Source organism: Bos grunniens, chromosome 3 (genome assembly GCF_055505025.1).
Source record: "Bos grunniens cultivar Pamir isolate PY7600 chromosome 3, Bosgru_T2T1.0, whole genome shotgun sequence".
In the NCBI taxonomy this organism is placed as follows: domain Eukaryota; kingdom Metazoa; phylum Chordata; class Mammalia; order Artiodactyla; family Bovidae; genus Bos; species Bos grunniens.
Window position 1 is genome coordinate 71,290,407 of NC_141167.1, and position 15,602 is coordinate 71,306,008.

At 39.0% G+C, this 15,602-nt stretch overlaps 1 non-coding gene across 1 annotated transcript; it reads right to left on the reverse strand.

Annotated features, from left to right (window-relative positions):
• Positions 1-13,401: 13,401 nt before the first annotated feature.
• On the reverse strand, positions 13,402-13,536 carry LOC147375826 (small nucleolar RNA SNORA16B/SNORA16A family). The gene has a single exon (XR_015161724.1). It is a non-coding gene; the product is annotated as a small nucleolar RNA SNORA16B/SNORA16A family (small nucleolar RNA).
• Between the last annotated feature and the right edge of the window lie 2,066 nt (positions 13,537-15,602).

A 15,602-nucleotide genomic window follows, 5' to 3' on the forward strand; every position in this document is an offset into this window, starting at 1 on the left:
CTGGACTAGTATGAATAATTCTGTGGAGAACATTCTTATACCTGTCATTTCGTGAGTATATACATGCGTCTGTGTTGAATCTATACCTGAAAGTGAAATTGTTGGGTTAAAGGATGTGTATATATTTGGTATTTAGTATGTACTGTCAGTTTCCCAAAGTGTTTGTAAAAATGCACCATTTTAATGTGTACTATGATAATGAATTACTATAATGGTCTAGTGACCCATGATGTTCAGTAGTTTCTTGAAATTTCTAAATTATACCAAATGAGTTATACTTGCTATAGCAGGTCTGATATTTAGTATGATACAAGAGAAAAATAAAAGCATAAGTATTTGAGTATCTTGTTATTGACACAGTAGTATTATGCATTCATTAGTTTGTTGCTCCTCAGAAGAAATGTAAGTTTTAGGTAATTATAAACATTATGTTGAGTTTAAAAGTAGTATCTTGTAGAAAGTCCATGATTTAGGTTTTAATTGAATTAAAAATTTTTTGTTATAACTTTATTCGGATTCATAGATACTTCCTCTTATCCAGTGGCCACTGGAAAGGATTAGCCAGTCCACATGGGATAGGCACTGCCTTGCACTGGCTTCACTTGGATTTTTTTTTTCCCATTCATCTCTGTCTGTAACACCTTGTCCCTTCTATTTTTCATCTTGTCCCATGGCATAGAGTATCATGGTAGGACTGGCCGGGGTAAGGAGAATGGTAGCGTAAATAGCCTCTCACCTACCCCCACTTATCATAAACATAACCACTGATCCTTGTCCTGTAAACTCAAAATAAAAGACCTACCCTTAGCATATGTGCTGAAACTAGCTTTTTCCTATAAAAGATGTAAATGAAAAGAGAAAGTAGGGAATCAAAGGAGGTAACTTCCATTTTAATCAGTTTCTACCAGAAATCAAGCAACTTAGTAAAACCTTAGAATAAGATCTTAGAAGAGAGTTCCCAACCCAACACTATAGGCATTTTGGGCCAGTTAATTTCTTGTTGTGAGAGACTATCCTGTGTCTCATGGGAAGGTTAGCACCATCCCTGGCCTATCTACTGGATGCAAGTAGCAACTCCTGCCCCCCAGCCCCATTGAAACAATTTAGAAATGTCTCCAGACATTGTCAAAGGTCTCCTGGGGTGCAAAATCACCCTTGTTGAGAAGCATCACCTTAGAACATCCAGGTTTTTACTTTCAGGATAGAGTACTAGGAGAAAGACTGAAACTGAACCTCTGTTGGAAGAAAAACATGCTGTCAGAAAAAGACCAAAAGAAACAGGATGATATGGAGAGAATAGGCCCAGGATTAAAATGTATTTCTAAAAAAGTCAAATCTTAAAGGTGGCTCTTAACTTCACATTTGCAGATCCTTTTGCCCCCTAGAACCCTAAGTCCAGTTCTTTGAAATCTACTTCCTTGCTGTTTTTAACTTGGAGATCCTAGCCACACCCAGTTTAAGACAGATCAGGTATACCATCTCATTACTATATATATATATCTTTTAACAATCATGATTTTATTGTAAACACCTGAGTGCTGTTTGTGTATTTTTTTAATTTATTTATTTGGCTGCACCAGGTTTTAGTTGCAGCATCTGGAATCTAGTTCCCTGACCAGGGATTGAACCTGGGCCCCCTGCATTGGGCGGGCACAGTATTAGCCACTGGACCATCAGGGAAGTCCCCAATCATGAATTTTTTTAAAAATGTTTTTATTGTGGTTAAATATACATATAAAATTTATCATTTTAAGCATTTTTAAGTGTCCAGTTCATTGGCATTAAGCACTTTGTTATGTTGTCTAACAATCACCACTGTCTCCAGAACTTTTTCATTATCCCAAACTGAAAACACTGTACCCACTAAGCTCCATTCTTCTCTCCTCCAGCCCCTGCTAAGTATTCTACTTTCTCTAGATACTTCATAGAAGTGGAGTCATATAGTGCTTGTCCTTTTGTGCCTGGCTTATTTCACTTAGCATAATACTTTCAAAGTTCATCCATGTTGTAGCATGTATCAAAATTTCATTCCTTATTAAGGCTGAATAATATTCCATTGTATGTATATGCCATATTTATCTATTAATCTGTGAATGGGTTGCTTCCACCTTTTTGCTACTATGATTAATGCTGCTATGGGCATTTGTAACCATTACAAATACCTATTTGGTCCCTAAAATGTTTGAGTGTATGGATGTGTATACTGAGAACTGAAAGAAGGAAGGCAGTGTAATATGAATGCACATATGAAGACAATTTCAGTTCAGTTCAGTCGTTCAGCCGTGTCTGACTCTTTGTGACCCCATGAACCGCAGCACGCCAGGCCTCCCTGTCCATCACCAACTCCCGGAGTCCCCCAAACCCATGTCCATTGATTCGGTGATGCCATCCAGTCATCTCATTCTCTGTCGTGCCCTTCTCCTCCTGCCCTCAATCTTTCCCAGCATCAGGGTTCTTTTCAAATGAGTCAGCTCTTCTCATCAAGTGGCCAAAGTATTAGAGCTTTAGCTTCAACATCAGTCCTTCCAGTGAACACCCAGGACTGATTATAACATGATAAATGTGACATGAAAAAATGGGACCAACATTTTTCTTTTAGATATTTGCATATATTACTTTGTTTTCTCATCATCTCTGTGACAACAGGTAGCGATAGTTCATAGTGGCAAACTGGTAACACCGCTAAACCATTATATAAAGTAGACTTAAAAGATGCAATATTTTATTTTATTTGTGAAACTTCATATCTTAGAATGCGCCTGCTGCCTGCTCAGTCACTTCAGTCGTGTCCAAACTCTTTGTGACCCTATAGACTGTAGTCCATCAGGCATCTCTGTCCATGGGATTTTCCAGGCAAGAATACTGGAGTGGGTTGCCATGCCTTCCGCCAGGGGATCTTCCCAACCCAGGGATTGAACCTGCCTCTCCTGCATTGCAGGCAGATTCTTTACCCACTGAGCCACCTGGGAAGCCCGTGCATAATATAGTGAGTGTGAAAATAGTCCATGGCTGTTTCCTTTCAATTTCATCTTAGCTAGTTAAGTTTCTTGCTTGTTATATTTTTATATGAATAGCATTTGTCATGGACAGGGAATTAGTAGTGAAGCTAGAAGATGATTTGTCAAAAAAATTTTCATGTGATTGAGAGTTTTTTATTGGGAATTGAGGGTGGAAGGAGATAATCGATTATACCTCATGATGGAGGAAAAATCTGTGTGTGCTGTTCACGCAGCTAAGGCTCCTCTGGCTGCTCAGGGAAAATGTGACAAAATCAAAATGTCTGGTTGTGAAATTATCTTCCAGTAAGTTTGTTGCCTTTATTGTGCCTATAAAAAATACCATTCATATTTATGTCATTAATAAACTTCTGGGGGGGTAGTAGTATATAGTATAGTTAAGATAAAAAAAGACAACTGGTATTTTTTTGAGAATTATTTGTTTGGTATATTACTAGAGTATGTTTTATAAGTGTAATAGTGTTAGGTTTATATATGCAGTTGAATCATGCATATACTTGTAGCCCCTATGAAATTTGATCTGTCTTTATTATAAACATTATATAAATAAACAAAGTTTAAAAGAAATTAAATAATACAATAACATCTAGCAAGTGGAGACATCAGAATTTGAACCCCAATCTAAGTAGTTCTGAGGATTATGTTTTTTCTGTTGAATCATTCTGCTTTCCCCCCAGAAGCATTCTGGGGACACTGGGGTAAATCTTTATACCTTTATTTGAAGGTCATTTTAAAAATTATAAGTCTGCCTGAGGGTAGCAAACTTGTGTGCTATTGTGAGATAATTGTTGAGACCATTCTAAGGAAGCCAAGGTAATGTCTAGTAATATTCTTAGCATCTTTTTTCTGCACACTGTTGTCCAAATGATTCACTTTGTGTTATACAGAATAGGAAACATTGTTACAGAAGCTATTTTAAGCTGATTTATGGTATAGGCTTATATAGAACTTTTCCTTTGGTCAGAATACTTGGAAGCCTATAGGAATATGTGACCTGCACCAGGTTTCTACAATTCCATCTTCACCAAATACTGCAAATTTTTGAATTTTTTTGGAGTAAGCTCTAAAAAACAAGTCCAAATTAAAAATTTTAATTGCAAATCCCCTATTCATATCCCAGTAACAAGCTTGTGCATGCTCAGTTGCTCAGTGGTGTCTGTGACCCCATGGACTGTATAGCCCGCCAGGCTCTTCTGTCCATGGGATTTCCCTGGCAAGAATACTGGAGTGGGTTGCCGTTTCCTCCTCCAGGGGATCTTCCCGACCCAGGGATTGAACCTGAATCTCCTGCATCACCAGAGAAGGCAACCCCACTCCAGTACTTCTGCCTGGAAAATCCCATGGACGGAGAAGCCTGGTAGGCTGCAGTCCATGGGATGGCTAAGAGTTGGACACAACTGAGTGACTTCACTTTCACTTTTCACTTTCATGCACTGGAGAAGGAATTGGCAGCCCACTCCAGTGTTCTTGCCTGGAGAACCCCAGGGATGGGGGAGCCTAGTGGGCTGCCATCTATGGGGTCGCACAGAGTGGGACACGATTGAGGCGACTTAGCAGCAGCAGCAGCTCCTGCATCTCCTGCATTGGCAGGCAGATTCTTTACTACTGAGCCACCTGGGAAGCCATAACATTATACAAATAGGAAACAGTTAAGCGATCAAAAATATCCAGGCATTGTCAGGAGTAATCTTGATTGTTCCTTTGATCAAAATCCTTCAGTTGCTTCCAAACAGGTTTTGAGATCATGTCACTTTATTTCAGTATATATAGGCTCTTCATCTAGCTTCTACCCCTCACTAGCTTACCTGCCCTCCTTATACCCACACAGCTCCTTGATTCTAGGTTCATTAAAATGTTTGTAGTTCCACAAGGGTGTGGTAGTAATTTCCAGTCATCACTGCCTTTCTGCATGCTCTTTATGTAAAACACCATTATCCACTCCTGCGTTTTCTCTGTTTAATTGTTTCTCAGAAACTCAACTCCAGGCTTGGCTTTCAAGATGCTGCAATCTATTCTATTCCCCCACCGCCCCGTGCACATATCTCTAATGTAGTATTGGTCTTGCTGTCCTGGAATTACAGATGTATTTATTTTTTTATTCCATTCATCCATCCTCCTTGAGGATGTGGACTATGTCTTGATCTTGGACTCCCATTTCTATCACAGTACCCAATGTATAGCAGATGTTATAAAATATTGATTGAAGGAAGTGATGTAAATCAGTAGATGAAACAGTTGGTGAGTTTTATTAGTGATCTTCAGGAAACATTTAGGAATTGTAGCAGATGCTATTAGTTGCTACTGAACAGCCATCCCTTCATTTTTTTTTTTTTTTTTTTTGGTTATCAAAACTCAACTTTCTGTGTGGCAGTGTACTGCAGGGCATGTATCTTCATAGCTGTAAGGCAGTCATGGCATCCTCTTGTCCCCTCTGCCAGTGATCCATCTGGGTTGGACATGCTGGGACATAGGGGGAAGCTGTGGAAGTTTCAGGGAGAGGCTTTCTTCCCTTAAAGGAAACACATTTTTCCCCCTCTTCTCTCTTCCTGCAGTGTTTACAGTTCTCTAAGGCATGTAAAGCCTGGAGCTGTCCTGTAACTGTTAATGTAAGGTGGCAAAGTTATAAATAATATTCTGAGAATTGTGGAAGGGGAAAGATGGAGAGTCAAGATCTTTGAAGAGATCATTGAGCCACATCAATCCTAAATTGGCTGTTACAAGCAGACTTCTTTTATATAGCATGATTTAAGTGGCTTTGTTGATTGAGCCACTATGTAGTTGAATGGTGGCCCTAATAAAAAGATATATCTATGTCAGAACCCCCAGAATGTGTGCATGTGACCTTCCTTGGAAAAAAGGATCTTTGCGGATGTAATTAGTTAAGGAACTTAAGCTGAGATCATCCTAGATTATATGGGTAGGCCCTAAATCCCATGACAAGTATCCTGTAAGAGGTACTTAACGCAGAGGAGAAGAGAAATGGACACTGAGAAGACAATGTGAATCAGATACAGGATTAGAATTCTGCAGTGACAATCCAAGGAACATCTGGAGCCACCTGAAGCTGGAAGAGGCAAGGAGGGGTTCTCTGTTGCCTCCAGAGGAAGAACGGCCCTGCTGACACCTTGCTTCTGACATCCAGAACTGTGAGAAAATTTCCGTTATTTTAAGCCATGTAGTTTGTGGTAATTAGTTAACAGCAACTTCAGGAAGTAATACAAACCATAAGTCAATTCTTCTGTTCAGGTCAGATCAGATCAGATCAGATCAGTCGCTCAGTCATGTCCGACTCTTTGTGACCCCATGAATTGCAGCACGCCAGGCCTCCCTGTCCATCACCAACTCCCGGAGTTCACTCAGACTCACGTCCATCGAGTCAGTGATGCCATCCAGCCATCTCATCCTCTGTCGTCCCCTTCTCCTCCTGCCCACAATCCCTCCCAGCATCAGAGTCTTTTCCAATGAGTCAACTCTTCGCATGAGGTGGCCAAAGTACTGGAGTTTCAGCTTTAGCATCATTCCTTCCAAAGAAATCCCAGGGCTGATCTCCTTCAGAATGGACTGGTTGGATCTCCTTGCAGTCCCAGGGACTCTCAAGAGTCTTCTCCAACACCACAGTTCAAAGGCATCAATTCTTCGGCGCTCAGCCTTCTTCACAGTCCAACTCACATCCATACATGACCACAGGAAAAACCATAGCCTTAACTAGACGGACCTTTGTTGGCAAAGTAATGTCTGCTTTTGAATATGCTATCCAGGTTGGTCATAACTTTCCTTCCAAGGAGTAAGCGTCTTTTAATTTCATGGCTGCAGTCACCATCTGCAGTGATTTTGGAGCCCCCCAAAATAAAGTCTGACACTGTTTCCACTGTTTCCCCATCTATTTCCCATGAAGTGATGGGACCGGATGCCATGATCTTCGTTTTCTGAATCTTGAGCTTTAAGCCAACTTTTTCAGTCTCCGCTTTCACCTTCATCAAGAGGCTTTTGAGTTCCTCTTCACTTTCTGCCATAAGGGTGGTGTCATATGCCTATCTGAGGTTATTAAGATTTCTCCCGGCAATCTTGATTCCAGCTTGTATTTCTTCCAGCCCAGCGTTTCTCATGATGTACTCTGCATAGAAGTTAAATAAACAGGGTGACAATATACAGCCTTGACGTACTCCTTTTCCTATTTGGAAGCAGTCTGTTGTTCTATGTCCAGTTCTAACTGTTGCTTCCTGACCTGCATGCACATTTCTCAAGAGGCAGGTCAGGTGGTCTGGTATTCCCATCTCTTTCAGAATTTTCCACAGTTGATTGTGATCCACACACTCAAAGGCTTTGGCATAGTCAATAAAGCAGAAATAGATGTTTTTCTGGAACTCTCTTGCTTTTTCCATGATCCAGTGGATGTTCGCAATTTGATCTCTGGTTCCTCTGCTTTTTCTAAAACCAGCTTGAACATCAGGAAGTTCACGGTTCACATATTGCTGAAGCCTGGCTTGGAGAATTTTGAGCGTTACTTTACTAGCGTGTGAGATGAGTGCAATTGTGCGGTAGTTTGAGCATTCTTTGGCATTGCCTTTCTTTGGGATTGGAATGAAAACTGACCTTTTCCAGTCGTGTGGCCACTGCTGAGTTTTCCAAATTTGCTGGCATATTGAGTGCAGCACTTTCACAGCATCATCTTTCAGGATTTGGAATAGCTCAACTGGAATTCCATCACCTCCACTAGCTTTGTTCGTAGTGATGGTTTCTAAGGCCCACTTGACCTAAGTATAAGGATTTTTAGAAAAATTTTCAAACTAAACATATGAAATGATTGATAATAATTGGTAATAATTAAGGAAGAGATCCTAGAATCCCTGAAAATTCTTTCTGTAAGACTTAAAAACTAAGATTGATACAACGTTCAGGTACCCTGGGGGTGGGGTAATAAGACACTATCTGCACCTTTACATAAAACCTGGGGCATACCTATTGAAACCAACTAAAACAGGGTAATTCCTCTAGGATTCCATTCCAAAAAAATAACCAAGTGCCCAAGGATAGACATAGATAGATGTAGATACAGTTGCTGCAGGAAACGTCTGTATAACAAAAATTTGGTGACTGCACTATTTTTAGTAGATGTTCTCTTATTTATATTAGTAGGAGACTGGATAAACAGTGATACTCTGTACCACAAAGTACTATGTGATCTTTTGTTTTCCAGCTTCATTCAGATATTATTGACATAACAACATATATAAACTTCAGGTGTACAACATGATGATTTGATCATGTATGTATTGTGAAATGATTATCACAGTGAGGTTAGTTAACACCTCTGTCCTCACATAATTACCTTTTGTGTGTGTGTGTGTGTGTGTGTGTGAAGATAACTTTTAAGATCTACTTTCTTAACTTCCAAGTTAATGATGCAGTATTGTTAATTATAATCACCATGCTATACATTATTAGACTCCAGAACTTCCTTATCTTGTGCTGGAAGATTATACCCTTTGACCAGCATCTATTTTCTCCCACTCCTAGCCCCGGGCAGCCATCGTTCTACATGCTATTTCTTTGAGTTCCCCTTTTTCAGGTTTCACATACAGGTGAGAACATACAGCATCTGTCTTCCTCAGCCTGGTTTACTTCACTAGCGTAACTCCCTCAAAGTCCGTCCTTATTACTGCAGAAGGCAAGATTTTTTTCTTTTTTATGGCTGAATAATATTCCTGTGTGTGTATCTTGCATTTTTGAATCCCTTTATCCATCAGTGGACACTTAGCTTGTTTCCATGTTTAGTTCTATGTGATCTTTTAAAAGTGGAAAATCAGTGCTGAATTATCTATAATTTATTTTTGAGAGAAAAAGCAAGATGCAGTATAGAATGTATACCATGACCTTCTGTGTATAAAAACAAACCTAACATTTGTATATGCACAGGATGAAAAGTCAAGAAGGCCTAAAAATGTTAACATTTCTAGAAAGTGGGAGTGCAAAGGAAGACACTTGCCTTTCTACACTTTTGTATTTGCACTTTGCTTTTTTTAAAAAAAACATTGTCTTTAAGTAAAACCATTGAGTATCAACACCTGGAACAGTGTGAGTGATCTCCGATTTAGGAAGGACTCCAGGGAATATCTGTAAAATTAAAGCTTGGAGAAGAGTAGTTAGAACAACAATAAGGCAAGAAAAACAGCTTCACAATGAACAGCCTGAGGACCTTCTTCAACCAGGACAGATGTGAACCCAGTCTCAAAGTTATGAACATTATGATAGTAAATATCAAACTTAATAAAGGCCAGAATACTGGAATAAGAGGAATGCTTTTTGAGGGAAAATACAATATGGGTTCTGTTTGGGAAGTACTACTTGGCACAATGAAAAATTACCTTATATAATTAATTTAGATCTGGTTGACAACAAATAGACTCAATCAAAATTTTAGCAAATTGACAGATGACAGATCCTTCAATAGCAACCAAGAAAGAATGCCATATGCCTAATATATGCTGATGATTATAAGCGGTAACTATGTGCTGGATACTTATTTATTTGGACATTTTATATGTTACTTCTGTATTCTTCATAATTCCCTGTAAAGTAGATGTTATCACCACTTAAGAGGAAAGTGGTTAAGCTCATTAAGTAACTTGTCCCAGGTCATACTGGTAGGAAGTGGCACATCTGGAATTTAAGGCTACCTCTACCTGACTTCACTTTCCCAACAGCATCTTCAAGGAGTAATGGCAGATAGCAAAATTATGCCTTCCATTAAGACCATTATTGATAATGATATCCAAGGTCAAGCTCATTATGGGAATTTTTTGTTCCTGTTTTTAAATATAGTCAGAAGTGATTGGGATTTGAGATAGCTTCAGAAATATATATACTTAGAACAGAAAAATATATAAAAATTTAAATATCTGAAAAAGAATGAAAAGAAAATCAAGACCAGTAAGAATTTCAGAATGAAGATATGGAAATTATCAGATCTTACGTAATTAAAGTTGCAAAATTGAAATTATTAGGGGCCAATGCAAAAGATGGATCACAACAAACTGGAAAATTCTTAAAGAGATGGGAATATCAGACCACCTTACCTGCCTTCTGAGAAACCCTTATGTAGGGCAAGAAGCAACCGTTAGAACCAGACATGAAACAACAGACTGGTTCAAAATTGGGAAAGAAGTACATCAAAGCTGTATATTGTCACCCTGCTTATTTAACTTTTTTGCAGAGTACATCATGCAAAATGCTGGGCTGGATGAAGCACACACTGGAATCAAGATTGCCAAGAGAAATATCAATAACCTCAGATATGCAGATGAAACCAGCCTTATGGCAGAAAGCAAAGAGGAAAGAGGAACTAAAGAGCCTCTTGTCGAAGGTGAAAGAGGAGAGTGAAAAGGCTGGCTTAAAACTCAGCTTTCAAAAAACTAAGATCATGGCATCCAGTCCCATCACTTCATGGCAAATAGACGGGAAAACAGTGCAAACAGTGACAAGACTTTATTTTCTTGGGCTCCAAAATCACTGCAGATGGTGACTACAGCCATGAAATTAAAAGATGCTTGCTCCTTGGAAGAAAAGCATATTTTCTTTTCTTTTCAAAAGAAAAACCCACCTAGACAGCATATTAAAAAGCAGAGACATCACTGAGCAACCAAACAACAAATAGGTGTTGATTGTGTTTCCAGGCAAATAGACAATTAAAAAAAAATCTTTTAAAGATGTTATTTTTAGATTTCCCTTTTTTAAAATATCTTGCCTTTTTTTTCAGTTGAAGACAGGCTGTTTCCTGTTTATCTATTATGTCTGTTTATTTCTGAGTTAATCAGAAGAGACTAGATTTTGCTTCAGTAGCATCCTCAAAATTAGTGGCTTAGAACAGTAGTGTACTCCTCATTCATGCTATTGTCTGTGAGCTCTGCTCCGTGTTGTTCTCACTAAAAGATGCCAGTTGGCAGAGGCTTCACTCTCTGAAACATCACAGAACTACAACCAGGGGAAGGAGAAGGTCAAACTATGCAACAGCTCTTAAAGGTTTCCTCCTGGAAGTGACACTCTTCAATTCTATTCAGTTTTATTGACCAAAACAAATCACATGGCCACTACTAGCTTCAAGCGGGCAAGCAAGTGGAGTCCTACTGTGTACCTGGAAGAAAGAAAATTAGAAATACTAGGGAATAGCAATATTTGCTTCCACTCTTCCGGTTGTTAAATATTCATTTAGTTCTCCTTCTTGTTTGCAAAATACATCTATCTCCTTCCCAGGGTAGACATACCAAAAACATCATCTAGTCAGGACGCCTAGTTCAAAACCCAGAATCAGAGTTACATGTAGTGATCTCTACAATAGGTACAGATGTGCCTCCTTTTGATCTAAGTGATCTCTGCATTAGGTACAGATGTGCCTCCTTTTGTGCTTAGATCAAACAGTCAATACCTATTTGTTGTTGTTTGGTCACTCAGTGATGTCTCTGCTTTTTAATATGCTGTCTAGGTGGGTCATAGCTTTTCTTCCAAGGAGCAAGCATCTTTTAATTTCATGGCTGCAGTCACCATCTGCAGCCAGAAGACAAGCGAGAAGACCCATGCCAGAAGACAAGTTATCTGTCCCTATGGATGAGATAGTCACAGCAAAGATTCCTGTTTGAAAGGAATAACAGAAGTAGAGGCTCATCTGTGGTAGTTGTGAAATCCTGTGGGCGGCTGTTTTGAGGACCCTTTATCACTCTGGGGAATGGGGAATGTGCCTTCATTAAGCCCTGGCACTGCTCCCTGTAAGTGGCTCCTTTATTCACTGTTCTCCACTATTCATGATTCTTTCTGTGACTGATTCTTCCTTTTCTGTTATCCTTTGTGGCTACTTCTGGAATAGGTTTTGGGGGGTAATATGTCCTCCTTAGGGGCTGAGCAGCTTTCTTAGTCTGCTTTGTGCACATAGATGGAGTTCTAAAGGTGAAAAGACATTTAGGCTAGTGGTTATTTTGGAAGTACAACTCTCAGAAACATAACCAGGACGGGGAAAAAGTCCAAACTAGTCATTTTCATCAGCTCCATACTTCCTTCAAGATGTAATTCTCATTTGGTATGTATTTGTTTTCTAGCCCCAGTTTATCCTCCTATCTCTCCCTCTCCCTCTCTTCTTCCCATCTCCCTCTCACAGTGATTACATAGGTTTACCAAACTTTGATAAAATAGTTACTTTCCCTTAGTCTCTTTTTCCCTAAACCATTGTGTCCAAACTACTTTTGTTGATTGGATCTTTGATCTAGGACCTATTAGTCCACTCATTAAAAGATTTTTAAAAATGGGTGAAAAAGCCAATCTTTTAATTTGATGCATTGCCTCCAGGCTGAGCTTTAGTTGTCCTTTATCATTCCGAACATTTCTCAATTGTATCTTGAACTGTTTGGGGTTGAGAAGTAGTTACCTACTTCAACTCTACAAGTTCTCAAATTGGAGTCTATTCCTTTCATTCTTGGTTACAAACTGGTCAGCTCTTTTCCCACTACATCTCTTTTTTGTAATATCTTGCCAAATGCAGCCAACAGCGATGAACACACAGCATTTTGTTTTCCAATCTTGCCCTTAAGCTATAGATTTATTACATGACCTGTCTTCCAAGTTAGCTGTGAGCAACAGTTTTATGAAATGTTTCACCACTGTAGATCATAAATTGCTCTCTCTCCATCCTCTGAAAATGGTTTCCTTCCTGCTTGCCATCTCTCTTAATTATTTTAGGTTCTTGTTATGGTAGCACCTCACTTTAGATAACAGTTTCTACCTTAAATGAAGATGATGTAGATTTTGCTGCAGTAACACCTGAAATTCTCAGTGGCTCAAAACAATAAAAATGTATTTATCACTCATGCTACTTGTCTTCACAATATGGAACAGAACTCTTCAACTACCCTAAATAGACAGGGAACCTCTCTACCAGTGTTCCCAAAGACAAAATGCTTACCCTGGGGGATACTCCACACTCTTAGGGTTCACAGGAAGGATAATTTTTAAGGACTCAATATCTGGGTCCTCACTTAACATATACACTTTATCTTTTTTTTTCTTCTTTTGTCCTGAATGACCTACTCGTCCATTCATCTGGTTTTCAGAACCAAGGTTTTTGACTCGCCTTTGGGCTGATGCCTTAAGCTTTTCAGGGCAAAGACCCAAAGCATGGCCACAATCTGCACCACTTGCCCTTGGATTTCCCCAGCACAGGTATCTAACCCACCCATATCTGCATTTGCATACTGGTTCTTGGCCTCTGCAAGCCACTTCTCAAAAGCCTTATTCTTGCATGTAAGACCCCATCAATGGAATATTTCTGGTGGCCTCTGAAAACGTTGTCAGTTTTAATAAAGGTCTCTGGTTGTACCTGAGAAATGGCAAGTACAGTGGGAACTGTCTTTTCCTGAAATGTTGCAGATCAGTTACAGCAAACAGAACGGCGACCGTCAAGGAAAACTGTCACTTTGGGCTCCTTTTTGACCACAGCAGCTATATGGAAGCAGCTGCAGCTTCGATAAGGGCCACAACATATACATTTTTAAAAAATTGATCTGCCTTATTTTTTAAATTAATTTTTGAATCTCAATGGCTGAAATAGAACTTTCCGATTCGTATAGAAGTCTAATAGCTGGTAGGGAGATAGGTGCTTAGATACTCAACATCTAACTGAAAGAGGGAGGAAGAGAGCAGCTTGCAGATCATGCATTGGTAACTGTTACAGACCAGACTGGGAAGCAACATAAATCGCTTCCATTCACATTCTGTTGTCCAGAATTCAGTTTATATGGCCACGTCTAACTTCAAGAGGTGCTTTGTGCCTATGAAGGAGAGTAGGTAGGTAGGTTGGGCAAACAGCTAATCAGTCTTTTGATATAATGGTGGATATCAAATTATTAAACTATTCAGTTTCATTTTTTGCATATGTAAAAGAGAAGAGTCACAGTCTGTTTTTAAAGCCAGTATTTAAAATGCCATGGAAAATGTCTTTTACAACTATTTTCACTTATGAAAAATTTTATATTTCCTTCAAAAGGAGCAAGAACCAGTAGCAATAAGAACTGCCAACACCCAATCTTCATTTCTAAATACTGTTCTCTGGATCCTTGTATATGTATGGCTGAGTCCCTTCACTGTTCACCATAAATTATCACAATATTGTTAATTGCCTATACCTCTATACAAAATGTTTTTGGAATTAAATAAGCAAATACCATTCTCTAACACACATTCTCTACTAAAATGAATCAGGACTCCTAGGAGAAATGGCTGATTCTTGATTGGGGCAGGGAAACGCAAGATGAGCTTACAGCATCTTGTAGTACCAGGAAGTCTGAAAGTGCTAAAAAATTAATAATAATTGAGCATGTCAAAGAGACACAAGCATCAAACTGAAGGAACTCTCAATGGCCAAAGCTGGAACAATTTGAGCAACAAAATAATGTGGTATTAGGTTATAACCCAAAGTATAAAGCACATGTCCACAAGGCCATGGTGGTATAGATAAATGATTGAAATAAATGGGGGAGAAAACGTTCCTTACAGAAGAATTCCACATAAGTTATGTAGATATTGCCCCCTCCTAAAGTGGACCTTAGTAACCACCTCTCTTGCTTTGGAACTAAGGTGGACTTAGTGACTGATTTCTAAAGAACAGAGTGTAGAATGGGAAAAATGGTAACTTCACAGTGGAGAAACCTGCAGGTACCATCTTAACCAAGTGACTAAGGTTAACATTACTGGTGGTGTCATGTAGATATCATGTATACCCTAATATGGTATAATAAGAAAGGGGTTTCAATTCTGTGGCATTCTTCCCCAAAACCCATAATCCTAGTTTAATCATGAGAAATATCTCAGACAAGTATAAGTTGAGAGACATTCTACAGAAATATCTGACCCCAGAATTGCCAAGGTCATTAAAAACAAGGAACATCTGAAAAACTCACAGACTAGAGAAGACCAAGAGGAAATGGCAGCTAAATGCAATGTGGTATTCTAGATAGGATGATGGAATAGAAAAATGTTGTTTAAAAAAGCTAATGAAATCTGAATAAAACATGTAGTACAGTTAATAGTCATGTCCCAGTGTTGGATTCTTAGTTTTGACAAATGAGCCCAATGATGTAATATTAAGGGAAACTGCAACTGAGTATAAGAGGACTCTCTACTGTCCTTGCACTTTTCTTGAAATCTAAAATAGCATCAAACAACTGTTTAGTCTTCAAGATTTGTTTGGAAAGCATCTCCTCGTTCTCTCCACCAATCTTAATCTATTATGTCGTGAACTTGTCCACTCTGAACAATGTCCGCTTGTCCACTCATGAACTTTGCACTCCCACAGTCAAAAGACCAACCTTAAACATGACTTCCCCAAACCTTCTATATATCCTGTCTTTGCCCCCCCTCCTCTGAAATGCACTTAAAACTTGATCTTGGAAATGGTGATTTTTTTTTTCCTTTAACCACAGTATGTAATAACCTCTGCTTTGCTTTCTCCATAGGTTCTTTTGATAGCTCTTCAGTAGGAGCCATTGTTTTAAAAGAGCAAACGTTAAAGACATCTCTTGTGGAAATTGTATGAATCAGAAATTA